Source organism: Mytilus trossulus, chromosome 6 (assembly GCF_036588685.1).
Source record: "Mytilus trossulus isolate FHL-02 chromosome 6, PNRI_Mtr1.1.1.hap1, whole genome shotgun sequence".
In the NCBI taxonomy this organism is placed as follows: Eukaryota; Metazoa; Mollusca; class Bivalvia; order Mytilida; family Mytilidae; genus Mytilus; species Mytilus trossulus.
In genome coordinates this window covers 83,913,684-83,930,799 of record NC_086378.1, presented here as the reverse complement: position 1 = coordinate 83,930,799, position 17,116 = coordinate 83,913,684, and the positions used below count along the sequence as shown (strand labels likewise).

The window sequence follows — 17,116 nt, the reverse complement described above, 5'->3', positions numbered from 1 at the left end:
AGCTAACATTGTTCTACCTTTTGTACTTCGCATTAATTTACATTTGAAAGAGTCTCATCCTTTTTGATGATCACTGAAATGACAAACGGCTGTTATAGTTGAGAAAACACAAGTTTGTATAGTGGCTATATTAATGGGGAGATAATCTCTCAGGAAACTACGTAGTGTATACGCATATATACAATCTCTCAGATGGATGGACGAATTGGCGTTTAACGTCCAGTGGTGGATATTACATGCATGTCAGGATAAGAAGACGGAAATACAGGAATTTCAATATCTTTTAGCGATAGTTTACGATAATTTTTACATCTGTCGATAAAATCTGCGCTGAAGCAATAAATAAAAAAGCTATTCATATTTTGATTTTTATGATTTCTTTTAAAAAAGGGGGAGGGGCTGTTGAGTTCGGATATTTTTCTAGGTATAATGCTCCTAGTCACTTACAATCTACCAAAACCGCCAAAAGTGGCATTCATTTTTCAAAACAGATGATGAAAATAATGAAATAGTTTGTATTATAATGATTTGATGCATCAACACTGTGTTTGTCATTTTCACATGTTCAGTCACAACACTCACTGGTAAGGAGGATGTAGATGATAGAGATCAATCTGGAAAATGTTGAGTACTTCAATGCACCTCATTTAACCTAAAAGAATGAGATCATGCGAATTTTTGTTTCGCCAAATTGTGTTATCTGATCATTAGATTTACCTAGTACAAGAAAATGACTTGAATACTACTTTAGCATTTTGTCATATGTTTCAAAGCAGTTGGTTTGGTGGACTTTTCTATATTTAATTGTGTATCATTGCCTCCGTAGAGGCGTTCAGAAATTGCGACTGCTGCCGTATTTCAGGCATCAGCGCGGGGTATTGGGTATAGTTTTCAACTAGCAATAACCACGCCTCGGATAAACCTCATCGGCTATGGTACCGCCACTGCGCAAAGCTAATGAATAACGTACAGTGTACACTGTTTGTTTTAAACTACATTTACTTTATCAAAGGTATTCTAGTAATTTTATTCCGTGCAAAATTTTGGATAGCTAACATTGTTCTACCTTTTGTACTTCGCATTAATTTACATTTGAAAGAGTCTCATCCTTTTTGATGATCACTGAAATGACAAACGGCTGTTATAGTTGAGAAAACACAAGTTTGTATAGTGGCTATATTAATGGGGAGATAATCTCTCAGGAAACTACGTAGTGTATACGCATATATACAATCTCTCAGATGGATGGACGAATTGGCGTTTAACGTCCAGTGGTGGATATTACATGCATGTCAGGATAAGAAGACGGAAATACAGGAATTTCAATATCTTTTAGCGATAGTTTACGATAATTTTTACATCTGTCGATAAAATCTGCGCTGAAGCAATAAATAAAAAAGCTATTCATATTTTGATTTTTATGATTTCTTTTAAAAAAGGGGGAGGGGCTGTTGAGTTCGGATATTTTTCTAGGTATAATGCTCCTAGTCACTTACAATCTACCAAAACCGCCAAAAGTGGCATTCATTTTTCAAAACAGATGATGAAATAATGAAATAGTTTGTATTATAATGATTTGATGCATCAACACTGTGTTTGTCATTTTCACATGTTCAGTCACAACACTCACTGGTAAGGAGGATGTAGATGATAGAGATCAATCTGGAAAATGTTGAGTACTTCAATGCACCTCATTTAACCTAAAAGAATGAGATCATGCGAATTTTTGTTTCGCCAAATTGTGTTATCTGATCATTAGATTTACCTAGTACAAGAAAATGACTTGAATACTACTTTAGCATTTTGTCATATGTTTCAAAGCAGTTGGTTTGGTGGACTTTTCTATATTTAATTGTGTATCATTGCCTCCGTAGAGGCGTTCAGAAATTGCGACTGCTGCCGTATTTCAGGCATCAGCGCGGGGTATTGGGTATAGTTTTCAACTAGCAATAACCACGCCTCGGATAAACCTCATCGGCTATGGTACCGCCACTGCGCAAAGCTAATGAATAACGTACAGTGTACACTGTTTGTTTTAAACTACATTTACTTTATCAAAGGTATTCTAGTAATTTTATTCCGTGCAAAATTTTGGATAGCTAACATTGTTCTACCTTTTGTACTTCGCATTAATTTACATTTGAAAGAGTCTCATCCTTTTTGATGATCACTGAAATGACAAACGGCTGTTATAGTTGAGAAAACACAAGTTTGTATAGTGGCTATATTAATGGGGAGATAATCTCTCAGGAAACTACGTAGTGTATACGCATATATACAATCTCTCAGATGGATGGACGAATTGGCGTTTAACGTCCAGTGGTGGATATTACATGCATGTCAGGATAAGAAGACGGAAATACAGGAATTTCAATATCTTTTAGCGATAGTTTACGATAATTTTTACATCTGTCGATAAAATCTGCGCTGAAGCAATAAATAAAAAAGCTATTCATATTTTGATTTTTATGATTTCTTTTAAAAAAGGGGGAGGGGCTGTTGAGTTCGGATATTTTTCTAGGTATAATGCTCCTAGTCACTTACAATCTACCAAAACCGCCAAAAGTGGCATTCATTTTTCAAAACAGATGATGAAATAATGAAATAGTTTGTATTATAATGATTTGATGCATCAACACTGTGTTTGTCATTTTCACATGTTCAGTCACAACACTCACTGGTAAGGAGGATGTAGATGATAGAGATCAATCTGGAAAATGTTGAGTACTTCAATGCACCTCATTTAACCTAAAAGAATGAGATCATGCGAATTTTTGTTTCGCCAAATTGTGTTATCTGATCATTAGATTTACCTAGTACAAGAAAATGACTTGAATACTACTTTAGCATTTTGTCATATGTTTCAAAGCAGTTGGTTTGGTGGACTTTTCTATATTTAATTGTGTATCATTGCCTCCGTAGAGGCGTTCAGAAATTGCGACTGCTGCCGTATTTCAGGCATCAGCGCGGGGTATTGGGTATAGTTTTCAACTAGCAATAACCACGCCTCGGATAAACCTCATCGGCTATGGTACCGCCACTGCGCAAAGCTAATGAATAACGTACAGTGTACACTGTTTGTTTTAAACTACATTTACTTTATCAAAGGTATTCTAGTAATTTTATTCCGTGCAAAATTTTGGATAGCTAACATTGTTCTACCTTTTGTACTTCGCATTAATTTACATTTGAAAGAGTCTCATCCTTTTTGATGATCACTGAAATGACAAACGGCTGTTATAGTTGAGAAAACACAAGTTTGTATAGTGGCTATATTAATGGGGAGATAATCTCTCAGGAAACTACGTAGTGTATACGCATATATACAATCTCTCAGATGGATGGACGAATTGGCGTTTAACGTCCAGTGGTGGATATTACATGCATGTCAGGATAAGAAGACGGAAATACAGGAATTTCAATATCTTTTAGCGATAGTTTACGATAATTTTTACATCTGTCGATAAAATCTGCGCTGAAGCAATAAATAAAAAAGCTATTCATATTTTGATTTTTATGATTTCTTTTAAAAAAGGGGGAGGGGCTGTTGAGTTCGGATATTTTTCTAGGTATAATGCTCCTAGTCACTTACAATCTACCAAAACCGCCAAAAGTGGCATTCATTTTTCAAAACAGATGATGAAATAATGAAATAGTTTGTATTATAATGATTTGATGCATCAACACTGTGTTTGTCATTTTCACATGTTCAGTCACAACACTCACTGGTAAGGAGGATGTAGATGATAGAGATCAATCTGGAAAATGTTGAGTACTTCAATGCACCTCATTTAACCTAAAAGAATGAGATCATGCGAATTTTTGTTTCGCCAAATTGTGTTATCTGATCATTAGATTTACCTAGTACAAGAAAATGACTTGAATACTACTTTAGCATTTTGTCATATGTTTCAAAGCAGTTGGTTTGGTGGACTTTTCTATATTTAATTGTGTATCATTGCCTCCGTAGAGGCGTTCAGAAATTGCGACTGCTGCCGTATTTCAGGCATCAGCGCGGGGTATTGGGTATAGTTTTCAACTAGCAATAACCACGCCTCGGATAAACCTCATCGGCTATGGTACCGCCACTGCGCAAAGCTAATGAATAACGTACAGTGTACACTGTTTGTTTTAAACTACATTTACTTTATCAAAGGTATTCTAGTAATTTTATTCCGTGCAAAATTTTGGATAGCTAACATTGTTCTACCTTTTGTACTTCGCATTAATTTACATTTGAAAGAGTCTCATCCTTTTTGATGATCACTGAAATGACAAACGGCTGTTATAGTTGAGAAAACACAAGTTTGTATAGTGGCTATATTAATGGGGAGATAATCTCTCAGGAAACTACGTAGTGTATACGCATATATACAATCTCTCAGATGGATGGACGAATTGGCGTTTAACGTCCAGTGGTGGATATTACATGCATGTCAGGATAAGAAGACGGAAATACAGGAATTTCAATATCTTTTAGCGATAGTTTACGATAATTTTTACATCTGTCGATAAAATCTGCGCTGAAGCAATAAATAAAAAAGCTATTCATATTTTGATTTTTATGATTTCTTTTAAAAAAGGGGGAGGGGCTGTTGAGTTCGGATATTTTTCTAGGTATAATGCTCCTAGTCACTTACAATCTACCAAAACCGCCAAAAGTGGCATTCATTTTTCAAAACAGATGATGAAATAATGAAATAGTTTGTATTATAATGATTTGATGCATCAACACTGTGTTTGTCATTTTCACATGTTCAGTCACAACACTCACTGGTAAGGAGGATGTAGATGATAGAGATCAATCTGGAAAATGTTGAGTACTTCAATGCACCTCATTTAACCTAAAAGAATGAGATCATGCGAATTTTTGTTTCGCCAAATTGTGTTATCTGATCATTAGATTTACCTAGTACAAGAAAATGACTTGAATACTACTTTAGCATTTTGTCATATGTTTCAAAGCAGTTGGTTTGGTGGACTTTTCTATATTTAATTGTGTATCATTGCCTCCGTAGAGGCGTTCAGAAATTGCGACTGCTGCCGTATTTCAGGCATCAGCGCGGGGTATTGGGTATAGTTTTCAACTAGCAATAACCACGCCTCGGATAAACCTCATCGGCTATGGTACCGCCACTGCGCAAAGCTAATGAATAACGTACAGTGTACACTGTTTGTTTTAAACTACATTTACTTTATCAAAGGTATTCTAGTAATTTTATTCCGTGCAAAATTTTGGATAGCTAACATTGTTCTACCTTTTGTACTTCGCATTAATTTACATTTGAAAGAGTCTCATCCTTTTTGATGATCACTGAAATGACAAACGGCTGTTATAGTTGAGAAAACACAAGTTTGTATAGTGGCTATATTAATGGGGAGATAATCTCTCAGGAAACTACGTAGTGTATACGCATATATACAATCTCTCAGATGGATGGACGAATTGGCGTTTAACGTCCAGTGGTGGATATTACATGCATGTCAGGATAAGAAGACGGAAATACAGGAATTTCAATATCTTTTAGCGATAGTTTACGATAATTTTTACATCTGTCGATAAAATCTGCGCTGAAGCAATAAATAAAAAAGCTATTCATATTTTGATTTTTATGATTTCTTTTAAAAAAGGGGGAGGGGCTGTTGAGTTCGGATATTTTTCTAGGTATAATGCTCCTAGTCACTTACAATCTACCAAAACCGCCAAAAGTGGCATTCATTTTTCAAAACAGATGATGAAATAATGAAATAGTTTGTATTATAATGATTTGATGCATCAACACTGTGTTTGTCATTTTCACATGTTCAGTCACAACACTCACTGGTAAGGAGGATGTAGATGATAGAGATCAATCTGGAAAATGTTGAGTACTTCAATGCACCTCATTTAACCTAAAAAGAATGAGATCATGCGAATTTTTGTTTCGCCAAATTGTGTTATCTGATCATTAGATTTACCTAGTACAAGAAAATGACTTGAATACTACTTTAGCATTTTGTCATATGTTTCAAAGCAGTTGGTTTGGTGGACTTTTCTATATTTAATTGTGTATCATTGCCTCCGTAGAGGCGTTCAGAAATTGCGACTGCTGCCGTATTTCAGGCATCAGCGCGGGGTATTGGGTATAGTTTTCAACTAGCAATAACCACGCCTCGGATAAACCTCATCGGCTATGGTACCGCCACTGCGCAAAGCTAATGATTAACGTACAGTGTACACTGTTTGTTTTAAACTACATTTACTTTATCAAAGGTATTCTAGTAATTTTATTCCGTGCAAAATTTTGGATAGCTAACATTGTTCTACCTTTTGTACTTCGCATTAATTTACATTTGAAAGAGTCTCATCCTTTTTGATGATCACTGAAATGACAAACGGCTGTTATAGTTGAGAAAACACAAGTTTGTATAGTGGCTATATTAATGGGGAGATAATCTCTCAGGAAACTACGTAGTGTATACGCATATATACAATCTCTCAGATGGATGGACGAATTGGCGTTTAACGTCCAGTGGTGGATATTACATGCATGTCAGGATAAGAAGACGGAAATACAGGAATTTCAATATCTTTTAGCGATAGTTTACGATAATTTTTACATCTGTCGATAAAATCTGCGCTGAAGCAATAAATAAAAAAGCTATTCATATTTTGATTTTTATGATTTCTTTTAAAAAAGGGGGAGGGGCTGTTGAGTTCGGATATTTTTCTAGGTATAATGCTCCTAGTCACTTACAATCTACCAAAACCGCCAAAAGTGGCATTCATTTTTCAAAACAGATGATGAAATAATGAAATAGTTTGTATTATAATGATTTGATGCATCAACACTGTGTTTGTCATTTTCACATGTTCAGTCACAACACTCACTGGTAAGGAGGATGTAGATGATAGAGATCAATCTGGAAAATGTTGAGTACTTCAATGCACCTCATTTAACCTAAAAGAATGAGATCATGCGAATTTTTGTTTCGCCAAATTGTGTTATCTGATCATTAGATTTACCTAGTACAAGAAAATGACTTGAATACTACTTTAGCATTTTGTCATATGTTTCAAAGCAGTTGGTTTGGTGGACTTTTCTATATTTAATTGTGTATCATTGCCTCCGTAGAGGCGTTCAGAAATTGCGACTGCTGCCGTATTTCAGGCATCAGCGCGGGGTATTGGGTATAGTTTTCAACTAGCAATAACCACGCCTCGGATAAACCTCATCGGCTATGGTACCGCCACTGCGCAAAGCTAATGAATAACGTACAGTGTACACTGTTTGTTTTAAACTACATTTACTTTATCAAAGGTATTCTAGTAATTTTATTCCGTGCAAAATTTTGGATAGCTAACATTGTTCTACCTTTTGTACTTCGCATTAATTTACATTTGAAAGAGTCTCATCCTTTTTGATGATCACTGAAATGACAAACGGCTGTTATAGTTGAGAAAACACAAGTTTGTATAGTGGCTATATTAATGGGGAGATAATCTCTCAGGAAACTACGTAGTGTATACGCATATATACAATCTCTCAGATGGATGGACGAATTGGCGTTTAACGTCCAGTGGTGGATATTACATGCATGTCAGGATAAGAAGACGAAAATACAGGAATTTCAATATCTTTTAGCGATAGTTTACGATAATTTTTACATCTGTCGATAAAATCTGCGCTGAAGCAATAAATAAAAAAGCTATTCATATTTTGATTTTTATGATTTCTTTTAAAAAAGGGGGAGGGGCTGTTGAGTTCGGATATTTTTCTAGGTATAATGCTCCTAGTCACTTACAATCTACCAAAACCGCCAAAAGTGGCATTCATTTTTCAAAACAGATGATGAAATAATGAAATAGTTTGTATTATAATGATTTGATGCATCAACACTGTGTTTGTCATTTTCACATGTTCAGTCACAACACTCACTGGTAAGGAGGATGTAGATGATAGAGATCAATCTGGAAAATGTTGAGTACTTCAATGCACCTCATTTAACCTAAAAGAATGAGATCATGCGAATTTTTGTTTCGCCAAATTGTGTTATCTGATCATTAGATTTACCTAGTACAAGAAAATGACTTGAATACTACTTTAGCATTTTGTCATATGTTTCAAAGCAGTTGGTTTGGTGGACTTTTCTATATTTAATTGTGTATCATTGCCTCCGTAGAGGCGTTCAGAAATTGCGACTGCTGCCGTATTTCAGGCATCAGCGCGGGGTATTGGGTATAGTTTTCAACTAGCAATAACCACGCCTCGGATAAACCTCATCGGCTATGGTACCGCCACTGCGCAAAGCTAATGAATAACGTACAGTGTACACTGTTTGTTTTAAACTACATTTACTTTATCAAAGGTATTCTAGTAATTTTATTCCGTGCAAAATTTTGGATAGCTAACATTGTTCTACCTTTTGTACTTCGCATTAATTTACATTTGAAAGAGTCTCATCCTTTTTGATGATCACTGAAATGACAAACGGCTGTTATAGTTGAGAAAACACAAGTTTGTATAGTGGCTATATTAATGGGGAGATAATCTCTCAGGAAACTACGTAGTGTATACGCATATATACAATCTCTCAGATGGATGGACGAATTGGCGTTTAACGTCCAGTGGTGGATATTACATGCATGTCAGGATAAGAAGACGGAAATACAGGAATTTCAATATCTTTTAGCGATAGTTTACGATAATTTTTACATCTGTCGATAAAATCTGCGCTGAAGCAATAAATAAAAAAGCTATTCATATTTTGATTTTTATGATTTCTTTTAAAAAAGGGGGAGGGGCTGTTGAGTTCGGATATTTTTCTAGGTATAATGCTCCTAGTCACTTACAATCTACCAAAACCGCCAAAAGTGGCATTCATTTTTCAAAACAGATGATGAAATAATGAAATAGTTTGTATTATAATGATTTGATGCATCAACACTGTGTTTGTCATTTTCACATGTTCAGTCACAACACTCACTGGTAAGGAGGATGTAGATGATAGAGATCAATCTGGAAAATGTTGAGTACTTCAATGCACCTCATTTAACCTAAAAGAATGAGATCATGCGAATTTTTGTTTCGCCAAATTGTGTTATCTGATCATTAGATTTACCTAGTACAAGAAAATGACTTGAATACTACTTTAGCATTTTGTCATATGTTTCAAAGCAGTTGGTTTGGTGGACTTTTCTATATTTAATTGTGTATCATTGCCTCCGTAGAGGCGTTCAGAAATTGCGACTGCTGCCGTATTTCAGGCATCAGCGCGGGGTATTGGGTATAGTTTTCAACTAGCAATAACCACGCCTCGGATAAACCTCATCGGCTATGGTACCGCCACTGCGCAAAGCTAATGAATAACGTACAGTGTACACTGTTTGTTTTAAACTACATTTACTTTATCAAAGGTATTCTAGTAATTTTATTCCGTGCAAAATTTTGGATAGCTAACATTGTTCTACCTTTTGTACTTCGCATTAATTTACATTTGAAAGAGTCTCATCCTTTTTGATGATCACTGAAATGACAAACGGCTGTTATAGTTGAGAAAACACAAGTTTGTATAGTGGCTATATTAATGGGGAGATAATCTCTCAGGAAACTACGTAGTGTATACGCATATATACAATCTCTCAGATGGATGGACGAATTGGCGTTTAACGTCCAGTGGTGGATATTACATGCATGTCAGGATAAGAAGACGGAAATACAGGAATTTCAATATCTTTTAGCGATAGTTTACGATAATTTTTACATCTGTCGATAAAATCTGCGCTGAAGCAATAAATAAAAAAGCTATTCATATTTTGATTTTTATGATTTCTTTTAAAAAAGGGGGAGGGGCTGTTGAGTTCGGATATTTTTCTAGGTATAATGCTCCTAGTCACTTACAATCTACCAAAACCGCCAAAAGTGGCATTCATTTTTCAAAACAGATGATGAAAATAATGAAATAGTTTGTATTATAATGATTTGATGCATCAACACTGTGTTTGTCATTTTCACATGTTCAGTCACAACACTCACTGGTAAGGAGGATGTAGATGATAGAGATCAATCTGGAAAATGTTGAGTACTTCAATGCACCTCATTTAACCTAAAAGAATGAGATCATGCGAATTTTTGTTTCGCCAAATTGTGTTATCTGATCATTAGATTTACCTAGTACAAGAAAATGACTTGAATACTACTTTAGCATTTTGTCATATGTTTCAAAGCAGTTGGTTTGGTGGACTTTTCTATATTTAATTGTGTATCATTGCCTCCGTAGAGGCGTTCAGAAATTGCGACTGCTGCCGTATTTCAGGCATCAGCGCGGGGTATTGGGTATAGTTTTCAACTAGCAATAACCACGCCTCGGATAAACCTCATCGGCTATGGTACCGCCACTGCGCAAAGCTAATGAATAACGTACAGTGTACACTGTTTGTTTTAAACTACATTTACTTTATCAAAGGTATTCTAGTAATTTTATTCCGTGCAAAATTTTGGATAGCTAACATTGTTCTACCTTTTGTACTTCGCATTAATTTACATTTGAAAGAGTCTCATCCTTTTTGATGATCACTGAAATGACAAACGGCTGTTATAGTTGAGAAAACACAAGTTTGTATAGTGGCTATATTAATGGGGAGATAATCTCTCAGGAAACTACGTAGTGTATACGCATATATACAATCTCTCAGATGGATGGACGAATTGGCGTTTAACGTCCAGTGGTGGATATTACATGCATGTCAGGATAAGAAGACGGAAATACAGGAATTTCAATATCTTTTAGCGATAGTTTACGATAATTTTTACATCTGTCGATAAAATCTGCGCTGAAGCAATAAATAAAAAAGCTATTCATATTTTGATTTTTATGATTTCTTTTAAAAAAGGGGGAGGGGCTGTTGAGTTCGGATATTTTTCTAGGTATAATGCTCCTAGTCACTTACAATCTACCAAAACCGCCAAAAGTGGCATTCATTTTTCAAAACAGATGATGAAATAATGAAATAGTTTGTATTATAATGATTTGATGCATCAACACTGTGTTTGTCATTTTCACATGTTCAGTCACAACACTCACTGGTAAGGAGGATGTAGATGACAGAGATCAATCTGGAAAATGTTGAGTACTTCAATGCACCTCATTTAACCTAAAAGAATGAGATCATGCGAATTTTTGTTTCGCCAAATTGTGTTATCTGATCATTAGATTTACCTAGTACAAGAAAATGACTTGAATACTACTTTAGCATTTTGTCATATGTTTCAAAGCAGTTGGTTTGGTGGACTTTTCTATATTTAATTGTGTATCATTGCCTCCGTAGAGGCGTTCAGAAATTGCGACTGCTGCCGTATTTCAGGCATCAGCGCGGGGTATTGGGTATAGTTTTCAACTAGCAATAACCACGCCTCGGATAAACCTCATCGGCTATGGTACCGCCACTGCGCAAAGCTAATGAATAACGTACAGTGTACACTGTTTGTTTTAAACTACATTTACTTTATCAAAGGTATTCTAGTAATTTTATTCCGTGCAAAATTTTGGATAGCTAACATTGTTCTACCTTTTGTACTTTGCATTAATTTAAAGTCATTTTCTTGATCAAAGCTGATCCGTATATACGCGAACTCTGAAGTGCCTGGGAACTCTCGATGGAATGATTGAATATAACTAAGTCCACGTTTATATAAAAGCATGTCACGTGGCTGTTCATTTATTTGGCAATTCCTTTAGTTATCATTTTTCCTATGTAAGACGGAATAAATGTGAAAATAACTGAACTAATTCAAAAATTTAAATGTAGATGAAAAAATAGTGTAAGAAGAAATATGTAAACAAAGTATTTTGAGGTCTAGTTCCCTGTCTGACCTCTGTTAGAGTCGGGTAACCGAATAAACAAAAGCTAGCTTTTGTTTCTTCAAAAAGCTGGATTTGTTATCCTTTAGATGCTACAACAAAGTTGAAATATGTGTCTTTGTTTACTTGGTTTGGTAATGAGGGTGGTGAAATTGATAGCGGTTCTTATTTACCGATGATGCTTGCTTTTTGTAAGAATTTGACACAGATGTCATAAGAAGCCATAAAAATCATAGATTTCAATATAAAAATTAATCTTTGTTTCTTTGTTGTAACCGATATAGTGATGCTTATTAACATGAATTTCAACTATCTTTCAGGTTATATCAATGAACAATGTAATCAGGAGCCTCTGGCCTTTGTTGGTCTTGTATAATTTTTAATTTTAGGTTCTTGTGTACAATTTTGAGTTTAGTTTAGTTTCATTATCACTGAACTAGTATATATATTTGTTTAGGGGCCAACTGAAGGACACCTCCGGGAGCGGGAATTTCTCGCTGCATTGAAGACCTGTTGGTGACCTTCTGCTGTTGTCTGCTTTCTGGTCGTGTTGTTGTGTCTTTGACACAGTCCCCATTTCCATTCTCAATTTTATTTACAAAACCTTCATATATACCACTGTCCCAGGTTAGGGATAGAGCTGGGATCCCACGAACATGTTTAAAACCGCCACATTCTGTATGTATGTGTCATTCTCAGGAGCATGTAATTGAACGCAATTGTTATCGTTTGTTGATGTGTTACATATTTGCGTTTCGTTCATACTTTGTCCTTTAATTAGAAGGGGTCTCAATACAGCACAAAAAAAATATATTTATATAAATCTTGATTTAACTAATGAGGAAAGGTAACACTAGGCCAAGCTGAATTACTAGTTCGGTCTAGGTGGCCGAGTTGCTAGTCTCGGTATGCCAATAGCATGAGCTCGAATTCCGGCGAGGGAAGAACAAAAATTTGCTAAAGTAATTTTGCCAATTATAGACCGACTGTTTGAAGTTTATGCATTATTAACTATGTATGTGGCTTCATAGTTCCTAATCCGCCGCTGAACAATAGTAAATTTTCTCCATTCGGTATTTTATAACTCAAAATGTATTAAGTGTTATATGTGTAATATTTATAATTTAAGACGTACAACCTGTGTACGCTTTATGTGTAAAAATCGTATCCTTAATTTCAAGTTACAGATTGCGGTTTTATTTTATAGATTTTGACAGTAAAGTTGGTTATCTTAAAAGGTGTGAAATAAACTTATTATTTGCTAAATAATTTGCTAACTCATATAATAAATAAAGTTTTAAAGTAGAATATTTACTATCTTAAATTTGAAAAATTAAATTGTGTAAATTTTTAGTGTATGTTGTATTTTAAAGGAATATAGAGGTTAAGTTGAAATAATATAAGGGGAGGTAATTTAAAAAATCCGTTTGTTCTAGTTTAGATAATTTTAAGATATATGATATATGATATACAGACCAACATTTTACTGAAAGTATTGTACTATCTGCTATTATATTCGGAATGAAATGTCCAATCTATGAACACAAAAAAAGAGGAAACAACAAAACTTATTTTAAATCTTGTATTGATTTGTTGAAGCTAAATTATAGTCCTTGAGACTACTATAACACAGTAGTCTCAGGTCATACACTGTTACTGAATATCATTAAATTAAAAAGAAAGCGGTATGACACCAAACCTAAAGGGGTATTAACGTGCAACGTGATCGCCGTTTTTATTTCACGTTCAACGTGTTTTTACCTTTTTTATTTGACGTTCATTCGTGCAAGACGGGTGCCTCGTTCAACGTGTTCTGCTTATTTAATTTTACGTGCATCGTCATTTTCAACGTCTACTTTTGCGTGCTCGGTATTTTTCAAATAAAATTCAAACACTTGGCAGGATTATCAAGAAATATTTTTTTAAAAGCTGTAAACCAATTTTATCATAAATGTGTATACTAAATCTTGAATATCAAGTAAAACAAAAAGTTAATATATACGTCAAGAAAACAGTGACTCAGTCTTAAAAGGTTCACATGAAAGTACTTATTTTTCGTTCAACGTTCATTACAGAAATTATTTCACGTTCAACGTGAAATTATGTCTTATTTCACTTTTTTTGTGTGCAAGCACCCCCCTTTACCACCCTCCTTTAACAGCCTAACGACTATATACCTCCTACTACTTTTAAAAACGAGTGGGTGCATATTTAATAGATCGTTAACACGTACAAATTAATTCTTGTTTTATGGGATGCTAGAACAAACCCAAATTAATAAACAACATATGGATATTATATATTTATTAAATGCAAAGCTGTTATAAAAGAATGAAATCAACATAATCAATGATTCAGAAAGCTTAGTTCTTGATCCCTGTTTACTGTTTTACTTCTGTCCTGGTTTAATGGTTAGTCGTTATATCATGAAATCTTACTTCATAGATATAAGAAGATGTGGTATGAGTTCCATTGCGACAACTCTCCATCCAAATAACAATTTATAAAAGTAAACCATTATAGGTCAAGGTATGGCCTTTGATACAGAGCATTGGCTCACACCATCAGTAAAAACGAGAAAGACTTGTGAACCACACAAACAGACGAAAACCACAGAACTTCAAAATCCTGACAAAGAACAATTCACTTTCCAAAGAAAGGCAGCAGCAAACAACAGTTACTGCTAGCTTTAAATTTCTGTTTTCAGGGACACCCTTGCTAAGCACCTTTATTCCTATATTGAAACATAAAAAAGAGATTTAAAAGCTACGTGGGGTAGTTTTTATTATTCATGGTAAATAATTTAAACAAATTTCTAACATGTTTTCAAATTAAAAGTTGATCTATCCACAGAAATAATTTAAATCTTAAATACACAATCGTCGTTTTACTGAATAAATAAGATAATACATTACCGACATACTCAAATTTCACCAATGTACATGTAATTAAGAGGTAAATTATTTAATAAGCATTTAAAACCAACTCAGAAACAAAAAGTTAGCAATATATTGAGTTACATTTATTTCTACGTTCATGGTGTTATTTAGTTTGAAAAAAATCCAAATGCTTGAAGTAAACAAATAAGCTGCTGGTATTTTATAGCGCATTTGAAGCAGATAATTAAACATGCACGTACATCCTCATCTGAATCGTACCATTTTAATTATAATATAGAACTCTGATTTTGTAATGGAGTATAACGAAATCAGAGTTCTACATTTAATTAAACTGAATACGAACAATAAAAAATGATCCTCATCCATAGCTATGCCGTTAGGTTTTGTTCTTAAACTGTTTTGCTAAAGAAATATACCGTTTCCTTAGAATTGTTATTTTGTAACTGTGTGAATTCGAACAACACAGAGCTATATTGTTACTCCTCGTCGTACCAAGAGATAGAAACGGTCGATGGTTCGACGACGAGCTTATGGTGTTTTATTTGAATGAAAGAAAATTATAAATGTTTGCCATTTTCACAATCATGAACGTTCATTTGTGTGTTTTGGAGTTAAGTTGGACGTCCATTTTCACTGAACTAGTACACATTTTTGTAAAGGGGTCAACTGAAGCCCGTCGCTTGGTGCGGAATTTACCGGCTAGCTGTTTTGAAGACCCATTGGTGACCTTCGGCAGTTTACTTCTCTTTGGTCGAGTTGTTGTCTTCTTGACATATTACCCATTTCCATTCTCGATTTTATAGCTTATAACCTAACTCGCAGTTATAACTTGGGTTATTAAGAATGTATTCAGTGATTGAATGCGTTGTAAAATTGGTAGACTTTTCAAAATAGCAGGCAATATGAAGTTATATTTAATTTTCTTCTCGGGCCAGTGAAGCGATGTACTATCAACCAATTTGAAAGCACACACACTGTATATAATCATAATAATACCAGGTATACAGCTTTGTAAGTCATTGTATATAGGTTTTATTTTATTTAGTAATCACTAAATCAATGTTTCCATATACGATCCTAGTCCTCATTGATTTCATCATGTTTTCGTTCTTACTAGGCATTCTTTAAATCTGCCACTGGAAGTTAAACATCCATCAACTATCATTATATTATGAATATTCATGAAATATTGGCCATTGAACGTTAAGCAGACAACAATCAAATATTTAAATCCTAAGGTTAAAGCATTTTAAATATAATCTCCGTGACTTTTGCTGATATAAAGCCTCCATCAAACGTTATAGTCTGGGATCAGTTAACATGGCTGATTAAAGGTGATTAACATACAGGACTGTGTTAAATAACTTGTCATCAAGTTTAAATTACTTTAATCTACGAGATATAATCCACATCTGTCATTAGGATTTAAATATAAATGTATAAGGTTAAGAAAACTTAAGATACAATGAGATTGACCTTGTTCCAAAAGCCTGTATGAAATGTACTACTTAGATAAGTTGGATCTAGGGCATAGGTCCAAACATACATTTTAATAGAAGTATACACAGGGGTTTAATTATTAATTCATGGTGTAGAATAGCATTTAGTTTGAATTTAAATAATACGATTACAAACCTTTCGGAACATCCTCACAACTTCGTTTTTAAAAAGATCAAATAAAACTGTACATCTTTATTAACAGTTAATTGATTTCTCATATTGAAGATATGAGTTGTTTAATATGCACTTATCTGCATGACTATATAAGTAAATAAAATACCTTTCAAATAATACTGTGCGTCTCTATATTAACTGTTAATTGATTTTCATATATTGGATATGAGTTGCTTAATATGCACTTATCTGCACGACTACATAACTTTAAATAAATAGAAGTAAAGTGGGCGTGGTGATCCGTGTAATTACAGGTATCTAGACAAAAATGAACATTTCCCGTGTAGCAATATAGATAATAGACGAGCCAAATACTTTATTGAAGTCTCACCACTTATTAAATTCAAAGATTGGAAAAGTTATAGAATCTGCTGCATTTTTAATCGTGTCACGGCTTTAATATTAAGCTTTCATATCTAACTATATACAATATTGGGTTTTCTTATGCTTGAAGTCCGTATTGTGACCTAGCTAAAGTTGTTAACTTCTATATCATTTGGTCTCTGATGTTAAATCTCATTGACAACCATACCACATCTTCTTATGTGTATGCAATGAGAGAAAATTAATAAGCATACTTGAGATATTTTTTGTTAATTCTGAAATCTTTTCAACAGAATACAGTCATTTCGTATGAAAGCAACTCATACAGTCATTTAGTATGAAAGCAATCCAAACAGCCATTTTGTATGAAAGTAACC

The 17,116-nt window shown here is 34.2% G+C and overlaps 11 non-coding genes across 11 annotated transcripts; all 11 read right to left on the bottom strand.

The window, feature by feature from the left end:
- Window positions 1-817: 817 nt before the first annotated feature.
- On the bottom strand, window positions 818-956 carry LOC134723941 (U4 spliceosomal RNA). The gene has a single exon (XR_010108269.1). It is a non-coding gene; the product is annotated as a U4 spliceosomal RNA (small nuclear RNA).
- Window positions 957-1,865: 909 nt separating this feature from the next.
- On the bottom strand, window positions 1,866-2,004 carry LOC134723930 (U4 spliceosomal RNA). Its single transcript, XR_010108258.1, has one exon. It is a non-coding gene; the product is annotated as a U4 spliceosomal RNA (small nuclear RNA).
- Window positions 2,005-2,913: 909 nt separating this feature from the next.
- LOC134723919 (U4 spliceosomal RNA) lies at window positions 2,914-3,052 on the bottom strand. Its single transcript, XR_010108247.1, has one exon. It is a non-coding gene; the product is annotated as a U4 spliceosomal RNA (small nuclear RNA).
- A 909-nt stretch (window positions 3,053-3,961) lies between these two features.
- Window positions 3,962-4,100, bottom strand: LOC134723908 (U4 spliceosomal RNA). Its single transcript, XR_010108236.1, has one exon. It is a non-coding gene; the product is annotated as a U4 spliceosomal RNA (small nuclear RNA).
- A 909-nt stretch (window positions 4,101-5,009) lies between these two features.
- Window positions 5,010-5,148, bottom strand: LOC134723896 (U4 spliceosomal RNA). The gene has a single exon (XR_010108225.1). It is a non-coding gene; the product is annotated as a U4 spliceosomal RNA (small nuclear RNA).
- A 910-nt stretch (window positions 5,149-6,058) lies between these two features.
- Window positions 6,059-6,197, bottom strand: LOC134723884 (U4 spliceosomal RNA). The gene has a single exon (XR_010108214.1). It is a non-coding gene; the product is annotated as a U4 spliceosomal RNA (small nuclear RNA).
- A 909-nt stretch (window positions 6,198-7,106) lies between these two features.
- On the bottom strand, window positions 7,107-7,245 carry LOC134724107 (U4 spliceosomal RNA). Its single transcript, XR_010108423.1, has one exon. It is a non-coding gene; the product is annotated as a U4 spliceosomal RNA (small nuclear RNA).
- Window positions 7,246-8,154: 909 nt separating this feature from the next.
- On the bottom strand, window positions 8,155-8,293 carry LOC134724093 (U4 spliceosomal RNA). The gene has a single exon (XR_010108412.1). It is a non-coding gene; the product is annotated as a U4 spliceosomal RNA (small nuclear RNA).
- A 909-nt stretch (window positions 8,294-9,202) lies between these two features.
- LOC134724082 (U4 spliceosomal RNA) lies at window positions 9,203-9,341 on the bottom strand. Its single transcript, XR_010108401.1, has one exon. It is a non-coding gene; the product is annotated as a U4 spliceosomal RNA (small nuclear RNA).
- A 910-nt stretch (window positions 9,342-10,251) lies between these two features.
- LOC134723994 (U4 spliceosomal RNA) lies at window positions 10,252-10,390 on the bottom strand. The gene has a single exon (XR_010108319.1). It is a non-coding gene; the product is annotated as a U4 spliceosomal RNA (small nuclear RNA).
- Window positions 10,391-11,299: 909 nt separating this feature from the next.
- Window positions 11,300-11,438, bottom strand: LOC134723878 (U4 spliceosomal RNA). Its single transcript, XR_010108208.1, has one exon. It is a non-coding gene; the product is annotated as a U4 spliceosomal RNA (small nuclear RNA).
- Between the last annotated feature and the right edge of the window lie 5,678 nt (window positions 11,439-17,116).